A 21,322-nucleotide genomic window follows, 5' to 3' on the forward strand; every position below is an offset into this window, starting at 1 on the left:
TCTGGGTTTTACATTGGTTTATCAAAAGTGATTACATAAGGAAAATTTTTAATCTGTTGTCTCAGGCTTAAATTGCCATCCCATCAAATGTGCTTGCCTCTTTTGGTATATGTGGGTATTTTTCTTATAGTAAAAGCCATATTGAGCTATATGCTGTGTCCACTGAGGGGAATTGAACCCTTGATTTTAGTGTTGTAAATCCAAAGCGTTACCACTCTACCACTTTTAGCTGTAGGGGCATAATAAGATGAAGCTAAATTCCACTGTTCATAATGAAAATAATAAACCAAGAATTGGTGGTGATGACCAGCTGCCTTCCCTCTAGTATTTCACTGCTAAATTAGGTATAGTTTTTCCTCGTGTAGCTTTGCAAGATGTTACAAATAATAAAAAAAACCCAAAACAATCAGTGTTAGTGTTACACAAGAGGTTATTACTTTTTGTATAAGACCTATTAAGTTATATTAATTGACTTTCAACTCTCAGATTACAACTCATTTATATGCCAGTCATTTCAGGTGGGGTTCACTTACATCCTATTGAGTAATTTTGTTTTTGTACAATTACAACACTCAGTGTAGAAATCAGGTGAAGTCTTTCATTTTATGTATAAAGACCATGGAAATTTTATCAGTAATTAGTGGAATTAATTACTTTGTTTATATATATATTTTTACATTTTGTATGTTATTAGGAATCCTCTAACCAGCTAAATTGTGAATTCACTAGTGAATTAGAGCACAAATAGTTGAGAAATATGATTTGGAAAGCTGTTGGGAACAATATTTCTTAGTTAAACAAGACAGTTTATAAAACGTTTCTTAGTGTATTGATTGTATGTCTAATAATAGTAAGAGTATTACATAACATATTTTTATTTCTAAATATTGTTAATAAGTTGATGTTTTGCAAAAGTTTCTGTTCTGAATTCTACAAAGTACGATGAACATAATATTTATCTTGTGATTCTTGTTATGGATTAAAACACATTTTGTAAACAATGGCTGGGTTCTGTTAATATGATTTCATTCGTTTTTGAAGGTTTTTAGGATAATGAAACGAAATACCTCTGAAGAATATTCAAGCATGCAAGGGAAACTCATCAGTAATATGGATAGTAATTAAGATACACATTTAATTGGCTGTCTGTTTTGTAGTGATGTCAAATTTTCAGAATGATGAACAAATGTAAAAGAAAATAGTAATTGTTATAAAACCTGCTTTTAACTTTTATAATTAGTTAAGCAGGCTTGTAGCAAAGCTGAAGTGATCTATGTGTTGTTGAAGTTCTTCAGATATTTACAAGAAAATTATTTGCGTTTCAGTGATTTTATTTTTCTCGTACTAAGCATTCCAAGCAAAGCATGATATTTGTGTTTTAAATATCAGGTCCAAAGGGATTTGTGGAAAATGTCCCTTTTTTTGCAATAATATTCATATGTGAGAACTTTGGGAGTTAGAATATAGTTGTGACACAATTTCCCTCCTTTTTATACTGTGTTAGGCACAGAAGCATCTGTAATCACTGGAAATAAGTTATCATTGCACTATTAATGGTGTGTTATTTTTAAAAGCTTAGAATGTAAGTAAAAAATATTTAACATTTGCCCTCTGGTCATCCCTTACGTGTATAAATTCAGGGGATTAATAACATGCTTTCATTTCTGTTTTTGGTGCTAAGGGGATGCACCTTTATAACATCAAATTTCACTCTAGTTCACCAAAGTTCATATTCTAGCAGTTTAAATAAAACATAATAATTTTTAAAAAATCTCTAAGGAGAGTCAGCAAAAACTCTCCACCCCCAAGGGAAGTAAACTGGAACCAGGCCTGTGAAGGAACTAATGGAGTTAGACAATTTTTGTCATTTCCGTTTTGGCAGTCTGCTATGTACAGGGAGAGTCATTAGAAACTGCGTTTTTTGGAGGGGAGTTATTTTGTGCACGAGGATGAGAAATTACTAGAAAAGTCACATACTTACATATGAACAACCATTAACAAAAAAGATAAATAATACTGTAGGATATTGTAAGAAAGATAGATATTGGTATTTGTAAGAAGACATAATAGCGGGGGGGCCTCACTCGCATGTTTTCAAAACATTCTGTACTTACAAACTATGAGTTAATAGGCTGAAAAAACATAGTGCAAATAGTCAACCATTGCCGTTCTAGGAATATGTCGTAGAGGCTAGATAACTCATAGTAATTCAACTTAACGTGGCCAGTTTAAACTGACATAAACATTATTTATGGTTGTGAGATTGCTAATATGGAAATTTTAAAACGTGTATTTTTATGTACACACGTACATTGTCACACGTAATGATTTTAGTTGTTGGTTTTAAATCGCAGCGACCCTGTTTGTAATTTAAGTAATTGCAGTGGTACAGACTCGCAAATAAGGTAACAGTAACAGAGCGTATTTCTGAACGTGTTGGTATTATTAACGGTCAAACATATCTTGTTATTTGTACACGATAAAAGAAACTGTTTTATATGGTGACAGAACAAAAATATTTATGAACTTTAATTCTACCACGGTGTAAAATACAAACATCCATTGATTGTTTCTATAACCATAGAAAATGACATGCTGTTTATATTTTACACGGTGATAGAATCAGACACGTTTATGTACTTTCACACAGGAGCGTAGTTTACAGTACAGTGCAGGATTAGGGAATTTTTTTAATTATTAAAAACACGTGGAAATTTTGTTTTAGAAAAAAATGTTTTAAGTGAATATTACGAAGGTCAAGCGTGTTTTTAAAAATCCAGAGGTCAGAAGATGACAGACCTTTTAGAATATTGGGTTGAACCTATACACACACCACATCTCTGTTTGTACAATGTACAAGGCAGTAAAAACAGTTATGGTTATGTGCTTGTATTTTATATGGTGATAGAATCAGCCATGTTTTAAGTATTTTTACACCGTGTTGTTACCAACGTAAGAACTAGAACGTCGTAGTATTAGCATCACTAAACGTGTCCAGTTTCTTGCATGTGGTAGCAGTAACGGACTTATTTGGCGTGCATGTCCATGATAGTAGCGTGTGCAAATTTATTTATTTTTCCATGTTACCAGCAGCTGGTCACGTACATGTACGTGGTAAGTCGCACTTCCTGCGAGTACAGCAGCTTAATTCATGTGAGATATTTTTTTTTTTTTTGTGGGTGGACTTTCATTTCAAGTTGGTTCTCTTATCTACATTCTTATACTTGCTAGTTAACCAACGTTTATCAACTTACTAAGCGCTGGCCCAACCGTCTATCGAATCCTCTTTGGGGACCCAACAATAGTTAGCGCCCCGCGTGATTTTGCTCCACGAGCCCCATGAGGTCTACTAACAAGGCTAACTGGTGTATACCTCACATAACCTGAAATAGGTTGGTTAAGGTATACGTAGGTAGATAAACATTTCCAAACACAAATGTTTCAAATTTGCTACGTTTTTATTATTATTTTATTTTATTTTTGCATATACACTGATTTCTAGTAGTAAGCCTACTTTTGGAAACTCTTACACTGGTTTCTTTGACATCTTGTAACGTACAATGGTACTGAGTGATGGAAATTTGTTATATGAACATATGGTGTTTTCCAGATGTACAGTGTTATAGTTTGTTTAATGTCTTGAATTACGTCTATATGTGAATAGTGTACTGATCCCAGAGTGAATCTAGAATATTGAATCTAAAAATAGGTGTTTTATTCATTCCTCATAAAATAGCTCAATATTCATTATTCATAGATGCAGTTTTTTATTTTTATACAAGACGTTTTTTAATTTTGTTTTTACATTTTATGCACTGGATATGTATATAGAACGTGTGTATGCACGCCATCATAAGTCTGGCTTGTTCCACAAACAAAAGGTTCCTACTTCGTATGTATGGTGTGTGTGTGTGTGTGTGTGTACCGTACCACGTAGAACATAGCTTAGTTCTCAAACCCAGGAGGTAACGGATGACTGCTGTGAGTTAGATTATGACCCTAACGTCCGGGAGGGTTGGGAAAAAAGGCGGGCTCTTTCTAAGATTCGATAGAACTGAGGGCAGTGTTCGTATATGTTGTGGACTGCTGCCGATGTGTGTAACACAGATGGTAGGCCATGAATAGTTGATTTTCGATCCACGGAATTCTGCCGGCAGGTCTACCCTGCTTCCTCTATGTAGACAGCGAATGACGGTTTATCAGGCTAGGAATTAGGTGGCCCAATTGAGCTGCTGGCTCTAACAACAGGATGTGGGACACACTACACTGCTGGCTGTTCAGTACAAGATAACTAAGCACACGTCGCCCGCATCGTTCGCTCTCCACCATGACGCTGTCCTGATGATGGTGGCGAGGCTCTGGCAATCAACTGACACGCACGCAGGAAATTTTTCAAAGTATCACTCCAAGCTAGAACGATTTTTTTGTAGTTTTACATGTTTGTACGTCTCTCCATGTATAATTTTTTATTTTTTTTTCTGAGTTGTTAGAATAAAAGGAATTATGGCTTTAAGAGGTCGTTATCCCCTTCAGTCGCCCTCGGGCGAAATGAGCGTAAATAGTTGTATAGTAAGAGCTTCGTTCGTTTTTGGATTTCGCGCATAGCTACACGAGGGCTACCTGCACTAACCGTCCCTAATTTAGTAGTGTAAGACTAGAGGGAAGGCAGCTAGTCATCACCGCCCACCGCCAACTCTTGGGCTACTCTTTTGCCAACGATTAGTGGGATTGACCGTCACATTATAACGCCCCCACGGCTGAAAGGGCAAGCATGTTTGGTGCGACTGGGATTCGAACCCGCGACCCTCAGATTACGAGTCGAACGCCTTAACCCACTTAGCCATGCCGGTTCGTATCGCACAAAACTGTATTTGAGGGAACTCACATGTACAGTATCTTACAAGCAGGCAATTTGAATGAGACGTATCTCATTTAATATGCAGTGGTTGTTTACTCATTCTGTTAGAAATTTAAATCGGCTGTTAGGAAGGGTATCGTATTTCTGCTAGTCATATTCTACACGATATATGAAGCAGGGAATTTTAAAGTCTGTATTGTTTAATAGAGATATTTCTTTTTGTGTTTAGTAGGTCACTAATGTGACACAATCCAGCTTAGAACGTACACCTTTTCTTCTCATTATTGTTTCGTATTCTCGTAAAATACATAATATTTTGCATTCAGTGATATGTTCAGGCCGTCACATGATATTTTCCTGCTCATTTTTATGTGTGAATTGTATCATGTTGTAGCATGGTAAATTATTTGTTCCCATTTGGTCAAAACTCTAAATTGTAGTTTAGAGTAGAATTTCCCACCCCCAACTAAAGACTGCGGATGACGTTTTTCAAGTTAGCAAATGTTCTGAGTTAAGGACGGAATCCCCGTCACACTAAACACGCCCGCTCTTTCGGCCGTGGGAGCGTTATAATATGACGGTCAATCTCACTATTTGTTGGTAGAAGAGTAGCCCAAGAGTTTGCAGTGGGTGGTGATGACTAGCTTCCTTCCTTGTAGTTTTACACTGCTAAATTTGGGACGGCTAGCGCAGATAGCCCTCATGTAGCTTTGCGCGAAATTCAAAAACAAATAAACAAAATGCTGGAACCATTAAATGCCTTCTATAAATTGAACAACCTCTTAAATAAGTGGTGTATGGTACAGTATATTATCCAAGCTGGTGGGGGTTCTGGATTAAGTGGGCTTTGATGGACAGTCTTCTCCAGATCCACGAAGGCACTAAGCTAAATCTGATGTAACGATGCCCCTGTTCCATGTTGATGAAGCTTGTTACGTTATACAAGTGGAAGTTGATAAGAGTATCCGTTCTGATTTTTGGTTCTCATTGTAATTGATGGACTTTCACACAGACACAAATGTATTTTATTCATGTGTGTGTACATCTGCATCTGTGGTAAAGGAGTGAAATAATATACCAACTTTCATTTGTTGATTGTTATCGTTTGTCATTAGCTGTTAGACTGTATATTATTCTCAATTTACACTTTTCACAAAACGCATGTATTGCCACAGTATAGTCTTAGGCTTATGTGATATACTCTCCATCTTCAGTGAAGATTACCAGTTGATTTTTATAACTTATTAAGCGTATTCATCGAGTGCCCAAACGTGAATGCACATTTTTACCATACAGAAGATTTGTTAGTTATTTTAATGGATCATTTCAAGTCCAGAATACCTTTTATTTCTTAATTCAAGATAAAGTAGCCCCCTATCTTTAGGATACAGATTTAACCCTTTGATAGAAATTGATTGTAATCAATGAATCAGCTGTTGTACACTATTAATATTTTTGTCTGGCAAGATAATGTATAATTTCACACACCTTTGGTGTTACATCTGTTGGATCTTGTAAAGTGAATGAAAAACTCATTGTTCTACCTCAGCACAATGCATTATAAATTTTTAAAATAATTAAAAATATGTATAGACTTTTTGTATATTTTTGAACGCCAGTCATTTCTCTGGCCCTAGTATTATTTTAAATTATTTGAAGTGAGGCTTGAATGAACGTTTCATAACCCGTTTTTTAAGTGTTTATTGTTAATATTGTTGGGACCAGTGCATGTTGAGTGTGTTTTCTTACTTTTGCCAGTGACCATTGTTGTTTAGAAGATCACCCTTTTGGGGGATGAATTCTTCTGTGGATCAGTCAGTCCAGTTTACAAAACGTGTTAACAATTGTATGAGTAAGATTTCTATTTCAACAACTAGATAAAAATAAAATTTTCGTTGTCAGTGTACTCTTGTTTTGAACTTGTGAGTACTAAGTTTGTTTTAGTTAAAATATGTATCTCAGGATGATTGGTATGGGTATTAACACTTACTAATAAAGCAGAGAACCACGTTTCAACCTTAGGTCATCTTCAGGTTAACAAAGAGAGAGCTTGCAACAGCTGAAATACATTTTTGGTTAAGTGGGTTTCTAGACATCACGAATTTCTTTTAGTAACATTTATATTATTTTGTATTCTTTAAATTTTGATGACGTCGAAAATATACGTATGGGAGTTTCTTGTTTTTGTAATTAATGGTGAGCAGGTGCAGGCTGGAGGTATCATGAGCCATGACGTATTATATAATATAAACTGTTATTTAGCAAAAAGTCAATGCATATAATAACGTTTAAAACTGACGAACTGCTCAACCGAATGTCACTAAACTTAACTTGTAACCTTAAGGCTCCCTCGGGAAATGATATAATTTGATCAGCTTTTGCATCTGGTCTCCCGAGTCACCCCAGGGGTTCCCATATCTTCCTGGTAAACCTGTTGGATTTTCACTATTCATGCGTAAGCTAGTTGCTGATATATAACGTTTCCAATTATGCATCATAGAGGCCCGGCATGGCCAAGTTTGTTAAGGCGTTCGACTCGTAATCCGAGTGTCACGGGTTCGAATCCCGGTCCACCAAACATGCTCGCCCTTTCAGCTGTTAGGGCGTTATAATGTTATGATCAATCCCACTATTTGTAAGTAAAAGAGTAGCCCAAGAATTGGCGGTGGGTGGTGATGACTAGCTGCCTTCTCTCTGGTCTTACACTGCTAAATTAGGGAAGGCTTTGTGCGAAATTCAAAACAAAGTATGCATCATAGGTGCGATACATATGAATGTAACCTGCTGTAAGGATTGTCATTCAGGTAATATCACATATTGTTAACTATCGTTGTCATGATAGTAGCCAACAAAATCATCCACGTTTAATTAATAATCATACTCTGGCGATTGTAAAGGCTACTAACAATTATAATGATTGGTACCAGGTTACCATAGGCCTAATGACTTTGTTATCCTATTCTGTAGAACATGCGTATTTTTTAATATAAAAAATATTATTAGCAGAGGGGACGAAGCTTTTTATCTCTATATTAGAAGGGTAAATGACGTGCTTCGTTAACATTACTATATTATTAAAACTAGGGGTCTGTACCATTAAACTAATGGTCTAGATTTATAGAACAAAGATTATATTACAAAGTAATGGTAGGAGATTAAGTCCAGTAATCATTTCCCTGTGTAGCAACAAACGTGCATGAAAAGCAAATTGAAAGAAGTGATTTTGTCGGAAATATATGTAGTAGATTTATTCATCGAAACTAACTGATGGAAACCCTCGCTACTCGGATGTATGATACTACAGGAGATAATGTATTATAAGTTTGTTTATGGCTGAGATATTGATTTAAAACGATCTAGACTTGCAAGTTTTATTTAAACTGGTTAATCTACTTGTGTGTCGTACAGAACGGGTATTGAATTTGGCAATATGCAACACAAGAAGGCTTTCAGAAGCTGGTGTAGCTGTTTGTATTAGATGTATTACGAAAACTGTTTAACCACTTTACCATACCTTGATCGTCTATAGTTATTTTCATTAAAATATGGTTTCAGACGTGTTTCTGTCCATTTTGTGTATGTAACTTCATATATTTTTAATACTAGCGAAAAATAATTTACCGCTTAGAGTCTCGTTTTTTTGTAAGGAAACTTAAATGAACGATGTTTCATTTAGTAAAATGGTAGCGACAGAATTATTGGACTAGGCTTGTGACATAAATCTTTATCCAGATTACACACTGTAAACAAGCGTAAACTGTAATACATTCCAGGTTAAAGAGACTCACTTCATGGAAGAAATTTCTACTGTAACGGTACCAATAGTGATTAAAGAAAAGTATATATATATATATATATATATATAATGCTTTGTTACTATGGAGCCAACAGGTAAACTTGATTTTGAAGCAGTTATTACAATTTTATAAATTAAATCATATGTGTAATCGGAATTACGCCATTATTTACTCCTGAATTTTTATTATATCGTGAGAATATATGTATACAAGGTAAATAATAAACTGGAAGTTTACAAACCTGTAAAAAAATAAGGAAACGAGAATGGTAGTACTGTAGACGTTATTTACTCAAACTATAAACATCTACTTTGGCTCCATACTATTACTTAGAATTACATTATTTAGTCAAACTATAAATCCCTATTTTGACTAAATAATGTCTACAGTATCTCCAGCCTTGTTTACATAACACCTATTTATGATACCTTTTTGGCAAATTTTAAATTCCCTATTATTTATTTATCTTTTTTTGCTGGCGTTTTTATGTTCAACTATCGGCAAGGAATTACTTGTTATGGTAGTTAGCTGATACGGTTCATGATAATTTACTGTATCTGTTGACTATCTGATCGCATAAGTTCGACATGTAAAATATTAAACTGCAGCTGAAGATTTGTTTCAGAATATAGCGAGTATTTATTGTTTCTCTGTTAGTAAATTCCACTTATGTAATTCATAATAATGAGCAAATATATGCCTGGACTAAAACCCAATCTCCACTAAGCGCAAAAAAAACAACAATACCAGTAGAAAATTAGCTTTTTCAAATAAAACAGTCAAATACAATGCTTTAAATAAAACTTCCTGACTTTTAAAGTAATTATTATGCGAATGTGATTAATAAAATCTAATGTTATACGTACTGATGTTTTTTCCTGCTTCACACATAATATACGAGTTAGCTCCCTAAAGATACCGATTGTATAGTGTACAAAGCATTAAGTATCTGAATGTTAGTCATCTAATGTTAATCTATTATTGGTTGGTAATTCCTGTTTCACCGTGAACGTAAGCTATATAAAAGAACTCAAGATACTTGTACAAAAGCTGGTTTCAAGTGGTAATAACATCGTTTACACCAGAATTGTGACGTTTTCATTTAATATAAAATACAGAGTGAACAAATCGACTTTTCAATATGTCTACGACCTTTTATGTGTACAACCTTAGCAGTCAGTATTCAAAACGTTGAAGTGTTGTCTGAACTGAATCTTTACTGTTTAAGGTGCTTTTTGTCCGAACTTTGTATTAAGGTTTTGTACAATCCCCGTTATGATTTACTGTTGTGGTTCATGATGTGTGTGTGTGTGTGTGTGTGTGTGTGTGTGTGTGTGTGTACGGCAGAAAATATTTTTTAACGAAGGTATACTAAACTGGCGAAACACATAAATATATACATATTTTATAAGTAGGACCGTGGGAACAGTGTACTTGGATATCTGTACTCATTGCTCATTAGATTATACCCCACTTTTTATTTGATAACTACCTTGTTTTAAGCACAAGTTCGTTACTTCATCCTCAGAGGTTTGGTAAATGCAAGTTTGACAGGCTAAAACAACGATTTTTTCACAACCCTCTCTTATTGAACTTTAGGCCCTAGTGACCGTAGAGCAACAAGTACCCGCACACATGTGGAGTTTACATTGGTCTCTGTATCGGTCTTGTTGTGAACATAGAAGTGAGTGGGTCATAGGAACGTAGATAATTTACGTGGAATTAAAACCCAGACTGACTTCTCACCCGGGGTTATACGTTTTTCTAAAGAAAGTATAGTATATCTGGGACAGTTAATGCGACTTTGTTATCAGGAATACTGTGTGTACATTGAGGCAGAGTCTGCAGAATGCCACTAGTGACACCGACCGATGACCTTAACAAAGCTGAGGTGGTTTTACCTTCAGGTGAGTCTTATATAACGTTTTGCACCCTATTAAACTTCTTTTCTTCTGAAGTTAAAGAAAAAATATTGATTTCCATGAAGCCCGTCAGGTATTGAAAGCCACTACAAATACAGTTGTTAGAAGATAACTTTTATTGTGAGACCAGTCGTAGATCCTAAAACTATAATATTGTTCGAGAGAAAATGGCGCCCACAGTTGGGTATTTCAGATATTTACTGATGTGCCATGGTAAAATAAATGGTTTTCTACAAGCACAGTCCTACCCTTAGATCTATTCGTTATTTAATGCTTGTAGCACGTACAAACTACTTTTACGAGCATAACGCAGAAACAGATTTGTGGATATTGGGTAGAAATGCTGTTACTTGGAAAGGATTTCACGTGCAAGGAAATAGTAAGAACATACCCACCTGTTTAAGGAAGCACGTGCTGCGTGCCTTGGCAACAAAAGGAGGAGGAGACAATAGATTTGATATAGCTGGGATTGACTATTGAATTCAAAACCCACTATCATAACTGTTACAAAGGTTTTGTTTCCCTCAAGAGATGTTATTCCCGTGTTCAAATATTTTACCTTCAATGTTACGTATAGTATAATAATATAATCAAAAACACCTTAGGTGTGAAGAAAAGGTGCGGTCAAAAAGAAATCAACGTGCGATTTAAAGGAATAAAATCAAAATTGGTTGATACACTTGTAGCATTGGTATGAATTTTACAGCAAATATTTATGTATATAGTAGCTAGGCTTCGTTTTTGTGTTCAGTTTGGGGACAAACAAAATACGCGTCCCATCTCGAATATATATTTCTGAAACATTATTACCAGTGATATAATTGTATCTACCAGTTTGCACGCAGATTTTCATTTCAGTCCTTCAAGTAACACGCTCAATCTGTTTTTGGCCACATTTTGTTTCTCACATCTGATGTGTTTTTCATTAAATATCAAGACTTTTTGTCAATACACAACAACAAACCACAGCGACTAAAGAAGCGACACACGATAGCAACCAACTATAGCTTTAGAATTGCAACTCTGTTATTCAAAACATCCCTATATTTCACAGAACCAACCAGATTTTTTAAATAAATGGTGGTAGTTTTTTTCTTTTAAAACAAAGTTTAATTTTCTTTCTAACGTCATGGAATCTAAATTTACAGTTCCTTGTCATCGCCTGCATGCACTAGGTACAGCCTTATTAAGCATCATTATTTTCGCTTATTGCTGAAGCTGACAATACGTTACGCGAAACGGAGAATTTCATAAAATATAGCAAATTTATGCTTAAAAGTTGTCGATTAATATTGAATAATAATCGTCCAACCGTATGATTCTTTTGAACATTTGAGCTAGAAACTGTTAATCTAGTTTGTTTGGCCTGACCACTTACTGTACCTGGACGCCCTTTTACTTTATAGTTTTAGCAATCTAAATGAGCTGTCTTTAATCCAAATGACAAAAAATTAAAAATGGTCTGCTTTTACTCTTAGATGGAGCTGCAGTAAAAAATTTTGACCGATAGCCCACGTGACTTTTCGTGTAGGTTTGCGTTTTTTGCATATATGGCTTGTATTTAGACTAAATTTTACACGTATTATTGGTTGTAAAGATCTATCATTGTACCCCTATTGAAAAAATTTCATAAAGTTTGTTTTTCTGTCAAGTAAAGTTTTGGTATTTTGGTTGCGAGGGAAAAAAATCAATCAAAATTTGAAACTTCGAATCTCGTCTATTTCTCTATGGATTGTTTTAAAACTTGTCATGTGAACTAAGTAGAGCACAGCCACTCATAATGTGTGGTACTTTAGAATTTCACGTTTGGAGCAACAGAAAATGGAAAATTGCTAAACAGTCACTTCACTGGTATTAATAACACACGGTATCCTGCAGGTTGTTTGTACCGCATGAAACACTACCTTGTGTTTTGATATTATTCTTTCTAATATTTTTAGGGATATTGTACACCTTTTATTAAAATTTTAAAATATATTATTAAAAATATACTATTATAAATTTAGATAACATAAGATTTAGTTTTTAACACGTAACTCGAAACAGTTGTAAGGACAATGTTTTTTGTGTCAAACAAATATGCGTATGTCCAAATACACCAACTGGAGGAGATTCGTACAAGGTTAGAACTTGGCAATGTACCGATTGCCCTTCTAATGTTCTAGTACGTTTCACAGCACATCGATACGACACTGACACTTGTTTTCAAAGTGTTATATTTTAGTACCATGTAGTTAGCTATTCAGCCAGTTCTTTAATTTTATCTGTTGTTGATAAGCAAAATATTTATTGTGTTTTTATTCGTTGATTTCAAACAATGTTTTGTGGAAATAAAGAACATGTATTTCACTCTATTTTTAAATTTATGGATCAGATAAGTTTTAACTACAAACGATATATTATGGAAATCTGCCAACTTGTACAAAACAACATGCCAAAGAAACGTGTTTTTTTTTTTTGTTACTCTTTTTAAGTAGTTATTCGGTAATGTTTCCAAATATACAGATTTGTAATGTTACTGATCTTAATATATTATTTGTTCGTTAACGATCTATTTACTCTGATAAAGTATTCTTAATGAAACACAGTTTTTAGAGCTTTTCTTTTTATAATTATTTAATATACGTGTGCCTGTTCTACAAGTCTGTATACAGTAACAATAATATTAGTGTGTGTGTGTGTGTGTGTGTATAAAGTTGTAATTGATTGAGATTACTTATGCTGTTTCATGTCGTCTTGCTATGAAGAGAGCTTGTACCTACTTGAACAAACACCCCAGAAACAAAATTTGGTCATTTTTGTGGAAACCATATTTGTATGATACTTAAAATTGTAATATTTGAAGTAACCAATCAAGGATTTTTCTGTTGAGAGTGTGTCGAATTTTAGATTCGTGAGAAGAAAAAAATCATTCCAGATGAAGTTACAGAAATTGCTTACAGTCTCAGTTGATGTTTCTTGTTTTTTACTATAAATTAAGATATGTTCTATTCCTGCTTGACCTGTTGACCATCCTTGCTTCTCATTCAGTCAGCTGTAAAAATACCTCTCTTAAGGTCACTCATCACTTCTATATTATTCACTTGATGATTAGCTGGGTGTTATTTAGTAGGCATTATTGTAGAACAGCATTCCAAGCATATCTTACAGATAGTACTATTGACAGTTGAGATATACTGCTCTAGATTTTACATACGTGAAGCATCTATTTCTTGTGATTTAGTTTCTGTAACATTTCTAAAATACCTTACACGTAGTGATAATATCGTATCAGGAACATTGTGATTGATTTGGAAATGAGACAGTGGAATAATGCACAGACTTGTTTATTTTGAAAAGCTTAAAGAAAGACCTAAAGATGTTTTATTCGCTGGAGCTTAGAACTGAAGGTTACAAAATTGAGGGTTACAATTTTAAGAGGCTTAGATGAACTACCCTCGAGAAGTTTGAGTGTTGGATTGTTCACAGGAAGATAGGAACTGGTGTTTATTTATAAAAGTGAGATTGAAATACTATATTACACAGTCATGGCGTTATTGATATTTTAGTGGCTAGTGTGAGAGATTGTGATTCTGAGAGTTCATGGTTCGCAGCTGGTTGCTGCACCTTTTTGCTGCGGGTTGCGTTACGAAGATGACTTGTCAAATTTCATCAGAATAAGATTAGATTTTTATAAGAATTGGTGGTGGTAGGTGACATTTACTAGTTGAATTCCCTCTATTCTCCTATTTCATAATTAGGGACGGCTAGCGTAGACATCTATTCTGAAGTTTTCCGCGAATATCCGAAATGGATAAAATGGTCAAATATACATTTTCGAGTCGTGACATTTAGTATTTGGGTGACGTAGAGAGTAGTCTTTGATTATATAAAGCGCATAGTTGCGCTATTTTCTTCCCTAATCTTTGTTGGATGAGTAGTTGTATAATGTTGCATACATTTTTATTTGTAAGGAATTTCTGCCTTTTCAACAAACAGTTTTAAATTTAATTATCTCGCCTGGCATTTTTGTTTGATTCTGTCTTGTAACCCTCCAAACCCGTTTTTATAAGTAATAAATTTGTATAGGATAGTTTTTTCTACGATTGTTCTTCAGGCATTGCGCACAACATGAATCGTACTTTTTGCCAAGTTTTAGGTTTTCACAGGACAGTTAATCATACTTGTCGCGGGCCCGGCATGGCCAAGCGTGCGACTCGTAATCTGAGAGTCGCGGGTTCGCATCCCCGTCGCGCCAAACATGCTCGCCTTTTCAGCTGTAGGGGCGTTATAATGTTACGGTCATTCCCACTATTCGTTGGTAAAAGAATAGCCCAAGATTTGGCGGTGGGTGGTGATGACTAGCCGCCTTCCATCTAGTCTTGCACTACTAAATTAGGGACAACTAGCATAGATAGCCCTCGAGTAGCTTTGTGTGAAATTCAAAAACAAAACAAACATACTTGTCGCCATGTTTTAGGTTTTCACAGGGCGGTTAATCATACTTATCGCAATTTTTTTTTAGTTCTTTCAACATGTAGAATGATTTGTTTTGCACGATATCTCGCAGGATAAGATTTTCTTGTAAAAGGCATGAATAGGAAGCCAGATGTGTAAAACGACGTCGAATATAATAACCTGCTCGTTTGACATTGAGCTTTGTACGAAGTGGCTGTGTACAGAACCAACATCATGGCCAAAAGTAATTAGCATTAATAATGTGGCGACTAAAGGGCGTGGTTTTCTTACTTAATCCTTGTATGTGTGCATGTAAAGTGTGCACACACACACACACACACACACACACATTTGTAGTGTTTGAATGTTGCTACCTACAGATAGTATTGTCACATTAGTAGTGTATTTATATCGATTTCTACACAACTGTAAGAAACGTTCACTTGGTAATTAACCAGAGTACAAGAACAGTTCTTACCTAGTTTACTACCACTTCAACAACACTAGAGAGCGAAACTAAAAATACAACCTGATAATAAGAATAACTAATTAAAAACGCCTTTCTTACTTTTCTGCTTATAAAGATTAAAATGTTTTGTTTCATCTGTTGAATACCATCGCTGTTAACGAGATATATATGTTTTGACAGTAAAGTGAGTGGGAGTGGGGGCGCTGCGAACTTTACACTGTAGATAACCAAAAGCAACCAAATTAGGCATTGATGTAATTTTTTTACTGTAGTACTTCTTTTGTAACCTTGTTTTGACACGTAATATGAACTTGTTGGTCTGAAATAAAAGTCCTTCCAGTAGGATAGCGGTAAGCTTACGAACTGACATTAAATCCGGGGTTCAGTTCCCCGCGATGGACATAACAGATAATCAAATATAACCTTGATTTACAACAAATAAACAAACTGGATTACAAACCGTCATATGTTCCAAGTGTACTTTTGTTTTTCACGTGTGTTGACGTGTGCAGTTCTCTGAAGATAGTGGTAAAGCACTTCGAATATTAGTTTTTTTTTAAATAAGTATTTCCACGTGGTTTGTACGTTAGAATGAATAAAAGCTGTGTATAATATTTCAGTCCTGTATTTTTTCATTAAATATACAGAGTTTCAGTGGCAAAGTTTCACAAACAATAGAATATTTGTTGCTTTAAGAATTCTGACATCTGAAAGTATAAGGTACATTTTATGTTTATGTACTTGTTAAAGTATTTTAAACACAAAACGTACATTTACGCTTTGTTTTGTAGTAGTAGTTGTCGATATTTTATTTTTAGTATTGAATATCATATAAATATGACTTTATTATTGTTTTGTTTCCTTTTAAGCGCAAAGCTGCACAAGGGATTTTCTGCATTGTGCCCCCTGCAAGGATCGAATCTGGAATTTTATCGTTAAAAGTCACTGGGTTTATTGTTGAGCCACCTTTTGGCAAAACTGTAAATGAACTAAGTATAAAGTATTTCTTTTTGTAATACGTACTGTATTTTTCAAACCTTAAGGGTGTATTCGATGAGGATCTATTCCTGGTAATATTTTTTTTTTCTTTCTTCAACAACAGCATGGGCGTTTTATGATTTTTAGTCAATCATATTCAATTTATGACATTTAGGAATAGTGTTACATTGGCAGCGGACACATATTCCAAGATGGAGCCTTTCAGGGGTACAAAACTTGCACCCTACGTGTTTCACGCCATTTATATAGGATGGTGTAACTGACATTTTCAGTAATTGATGTAGTATGGTAATGGTATGGTGATATTGTTGCTTCCACATTGCCATCTTTTATCCTATAGTATATGCCATATTTTACCCTGTAGTGTGGTTATGGTATGATATTGTTGATTCTATATTGCCATATTTTACCCTGTAGTGTGGTTATGGCATGATATTGTTGCTTCTATATTGCCATATTTTACCCTGTAGTGTGGTTGTGGTATGATATTGTTGCATCATCTCATACCCTGATGATATAATTTCTTTACTCCGTCTCAGAGTTAACTTAAAAATACTATATTTTGTTATATTAAATTGGGTAAGTTATATCGATCAGCTAGCTCCTTCACACGTGTTCTGTATTCATGATAAAAGTCACCTTCTGAGACTTTGACTCTTCACATTCACTCACCCTCTCATCTCCCCAAACGTCGTGTTATTATTCTGTCGGAGGAAACGTCCAAAGCCGCATTAGTAGAGCATGTCGTTGTTAGCGAGCACTTCTCTGCTAGTTGCTGTAGGGTGCTACCAGAGCTAGTCTAGACAGCGTGTATAGTGCAATTAGTAACACGTCTTCGTAAGAAGCATGCAGAACATGTATATTTCTGCATTTAGAACAGTATTTCAGACTCGCTTCTTTAGGCAGTATCTATTGGCCTGTTTTATTTATAAATTAAGCAGGTTATCACCTTTCCATATAATTGTATTGCGTATGTATTGAGATTAGTTTATCGGACATATGCTTGACGCGTGGATCAAGCGGCGTCACTAGAGCTGTAAGGTATACTACGGATTTTCCTGTGTGTTCGTGGGGTATTGGTGTGATGGGAAAGTGCGCAGTGGAGACCGAGGAACTGATATAAATGAGTAAAAAAAAAATGGTATAATTGTGTGTAGTATCGATTTTGGTTTTGACTTTCGATGTTAGTCTAAAAGTGGTTTGAATGTATTTTACCGCAGTATAAAATACCGTTAAATATTCGTGTAGTTGTTGCTTGAATTTTTATCAGTTACTAGGGGTACCAGACTTTAGCATCGCGATATTCATTCACTCGTGACTTATTTCCATCCAAGTTTTACTCGATTTATTTAATAGCACAGCGATACGTCTGCGGACTCGCATAGCTAATAACCGGGTTTCGATACCCATGGTGGGTAGAGCACAGATATCTTATTGTGCAGCTTTGTGCTTAATTTAAATCAGTCAATCGATTTACTTGGTACCTCTCAGTTAAACAAACAGTTCCAGATGAAATTTTACAAAGTTAAAAAATGAGAAAGAAAGGCAGGCCCAAGGCCCCAGATGGCGTGTGTACGAATGTAATTTAACAATACGACGCTGTAAGTTAATACGTAGTCAGAGTTCTCGGTTCACTTTATCATGAAAGAATAAATCTCGTGAACTTTGCAGTGGAGCTTACGAGTCAATGATAAGAACCCTATATGTACGTGTGTGTGTGTGTATATATTGTAGTATCGCTGTTTTTTTCGCATTTGTTTGTGTTATGCTGTGACGTAAACTTTCCCGTTAAACTTAAACAAAAATGAATAAATTCGTAGCATATGTCTTCTTTTATTTTTATAGGTTGTTTTTTAGCGTACGGTTTCCTGCTACGTTCATCAGGCTTAGTTCTATGGGGGCCAGAACCAACTATCTGGATAACTGAACACAACTTCCTCTACCCCCTCCGTCTAACCCTCCATTCCACTTTACTTTCAGTACCACTTATTTTTTGAAGGCCATATACCTGGACGTGTGCAATATGTAAGCGTTCTTGCAGTGTGTTACGTGGTACGTATGCATCGAAATTTATACACCTACCGGGATCGTAGATTTTGATGCAAACCACACCCCTGAATTAATTGTTTTCTACCCTGAGTAGTAAAAAAACACCCACTTTTTGCATGTGACAAAATGTATGTTCAAGTTTGTTTGTATAGTTCCTGCGGTTCATTGGAAATACATTAAGAAACTTAAATGTTAAAGATACTTATACAAATACCTCATAAAACTACCAGACCTACAGTTTTTAGCTTCGGACAGTAGGGTTATAGTTGAGGTATTATATTTGTTGTAGCGCTGTAAATCAAGACGGATGGTGTGAGTGTTAAAACTTTTATTATAATAAAGTAGAGAACAACGTTTCGACCTTCTTGGGTCATCATCAAGTTAACCAAAGTTTTCCTCTTAGTACCCATACCAGTCATCTGGAGACGCATTTTTACTTCAAGTGGGTTTCTCGTCGTCACGAATTGTTGTTGCGTGTTAGCACTTTAAAACCCAGCAACTCCATTTTAATTAATATCTCTATCGTGGCCCACAAAACTTATCGGTGTTTTTCAAACAAAAATCCACCGACACGAAAAGCTGTGTTCCGAAATTAAATGATTTAATTCGAATAAGTTTAATTTTATGAAAACTATTTTGCTATATAATTTTTTAAAAATACTTTTATGGGATTTCATACACGACTCCAGCTTTACCCATCCCAACTCCAGTTTCAGTTTTTACACGTTATTGTTATACGTATTCTAATGCATTAAAATTTATCAATTGTAAAATCATGGTCTTTGACACCTGACTTTAAACGTGAACGACTATGGCATACCACGAGTTGCATTTTATACAAAAACGTTGACGGCACGTACACTGTTTACACTTGCTACAGGACTCGCCAGATATAAATATAGTGATATTGACCGATAAGCTGTACTTGTTGGACATGTTTAAGAGGTCCTGGATGATCGGTCGGTAACCCGAAATTGCGTACGAAAACGTTTGGCTGTTGATGCACGTACAAACATAGCTTACTAACTGTATAATTACTGGTGATCTGACCACGTGGAAAGATATCTTCGATTTCATGTTTGTTGTGTACATTGTGGGGCACGAACCACAAATTTTTATTCTGATTCTGTTATGGGATGACTGCTTGTTTATGTACTGCACGGTTCTCTCGAGACATCACCTTATTATCTCAATATATTTGTATAGTTAGTTCATAGACAGATTGCCATGTAGTAAAATGGTCCAAAGGGAGATATTTAAATTATAACCTCGTTTACTTCTTGTCGAATTACATGAATGTATGTTTTGGTTTCATAGACAGATTACCATGTAGTAAAATGGTCCAAAGGGAGATATTTCAATTATAACCTCGTTTACTTCTTGTCGAATTACATGAATGTATGTTTTGGTTTCGTGGCAATTTCGTAATGAGTTATCTACATCACTTATTTTCTTTGTTCTATGTATTTACACCTTTCTCTTATCTCATAGTTTCTGTCATTTTGTTTCTCGCGTTTGTTAAGCCTACTTTAGCATAAGCAGTAAAGATGTCATTAGTGCCAGTTCGTGTAAGTCATGCTGCCACGTGATAAGTGATGAAAAACATGAAGTTTTTGTAATCTATTTTTATAACCTGTTTTTAAAGTAGAAGTATTCACAATGTCACAAGAACACAGTTTTTTTAAACTCTTTCACGGTAAAAACTGGAAGACCGTATAACCAAATGTAATACTTTGTGGTGTGATTCTTATCGCGTGCCAGCAGGGATTCATATATTCTTCTGTAAACTTGCAGTTCTTTGTGTATACGTATATATGATCTTAATAGTCCACTGTATGTATTATCTATAACCTGGGTTCTTCACTGGTTAGTCCATTTTGCCCTGGTCTCGGCAAGGCCAAGTGGTTAGGGCGCTTGACTCGTACCCATATTCCCACTAAAACATGCTCGACCTTTCATACGTGAGGGCGTTATAATTTTATGGCCAATTCCAATATTTCTTGGTAAAAGAGTAGCCCAGTAGTTGGCAGTGGATGATGACGAAGTATGGACTGTGCAGGACAAAAACAACCAACAGGAAAAAAAGTCGTGACCCTTGAGCTGTTCTACCCAGCGAGGTCATTTATGTATTGTCTCACCGGTATTCTATTACAGTGCCACGTTTTAAGCATTTTGCATTAGTAATTGTTCTCTAATGGTCGTGTATACATATTAAGAAACATATGTGGAGTGAAATCTGTATCCAGGTTTCTAAAAAAAAAAAAAGAAAGAAAAAGCAGTGCTTATGTACTTCAGGTTATGTATGTATGGGATCAATTTTCACGAAACGTACCCTACCATGCACGAGATCAATCAGATACGAGGGCGACGGCAGTCCTGACGCTCCATGGAAAATAGTAGCAGGACGAGAACGTTGGTTTTTACGAAACAAACGATACTTCGTTCAACATGGGCTTGTAAAATAACGAATCAGTTATAGACGTGTACCTTATATAAACGTTAATTAAACTTGAGACAGTGATTATTAAAATAAGCATTCCAAACTGCAAAATGCTTGGAAACTTGTTTAGAATGGAAATAATAAGTAAACAGCGTGTATTCAGAGAATAGTAAGCTGTGTGCAGCAATGATAAGTAAATTCGTGTTTGCATTGAAGTAAGACGTCATGTGAAACGCAGACTACTTTGTCATATATGCCATTTCTCTCTCCTTTTTTTTTTTTATGAATATTCTCTTGAAATACCTTTGCTGATGAGCCATGGTTTTACGAAACGAGTTGTAGCAGATATAT

At 35.2% G+C, this 21,322-nt stretch overlaps 1 protein-coding gene across 3 annotated transcripts in view; it reads left to right on the top strand.

Moving 5' to 3' along the window:
* LOC143256081 (E3 ubiquitin-protein ligase RNF38-like) overlaps positions 1–21,322 on the top strand; it is a 113,015-nt gene that overhangs the window by 40,387 nt on the left and 51,306 nt on the right. The gene's annotated exons all lie outside the window — the stretch shown is intronic.

This window comes from Tachypleus tridentatus, chromosome 7 (assembly GCF_004210375.1).
Source record: "Tachypleus tridentatus isolate NWPU-2018 chromosome 7, ASM421037v1, whole genome shotgun sequence".
NCBI lineage: Eukaryota > Metazoa > Arthropoda > Merostomata > Xiphosura > Limulidae > Tachypleus > Tachypleus tridentatus.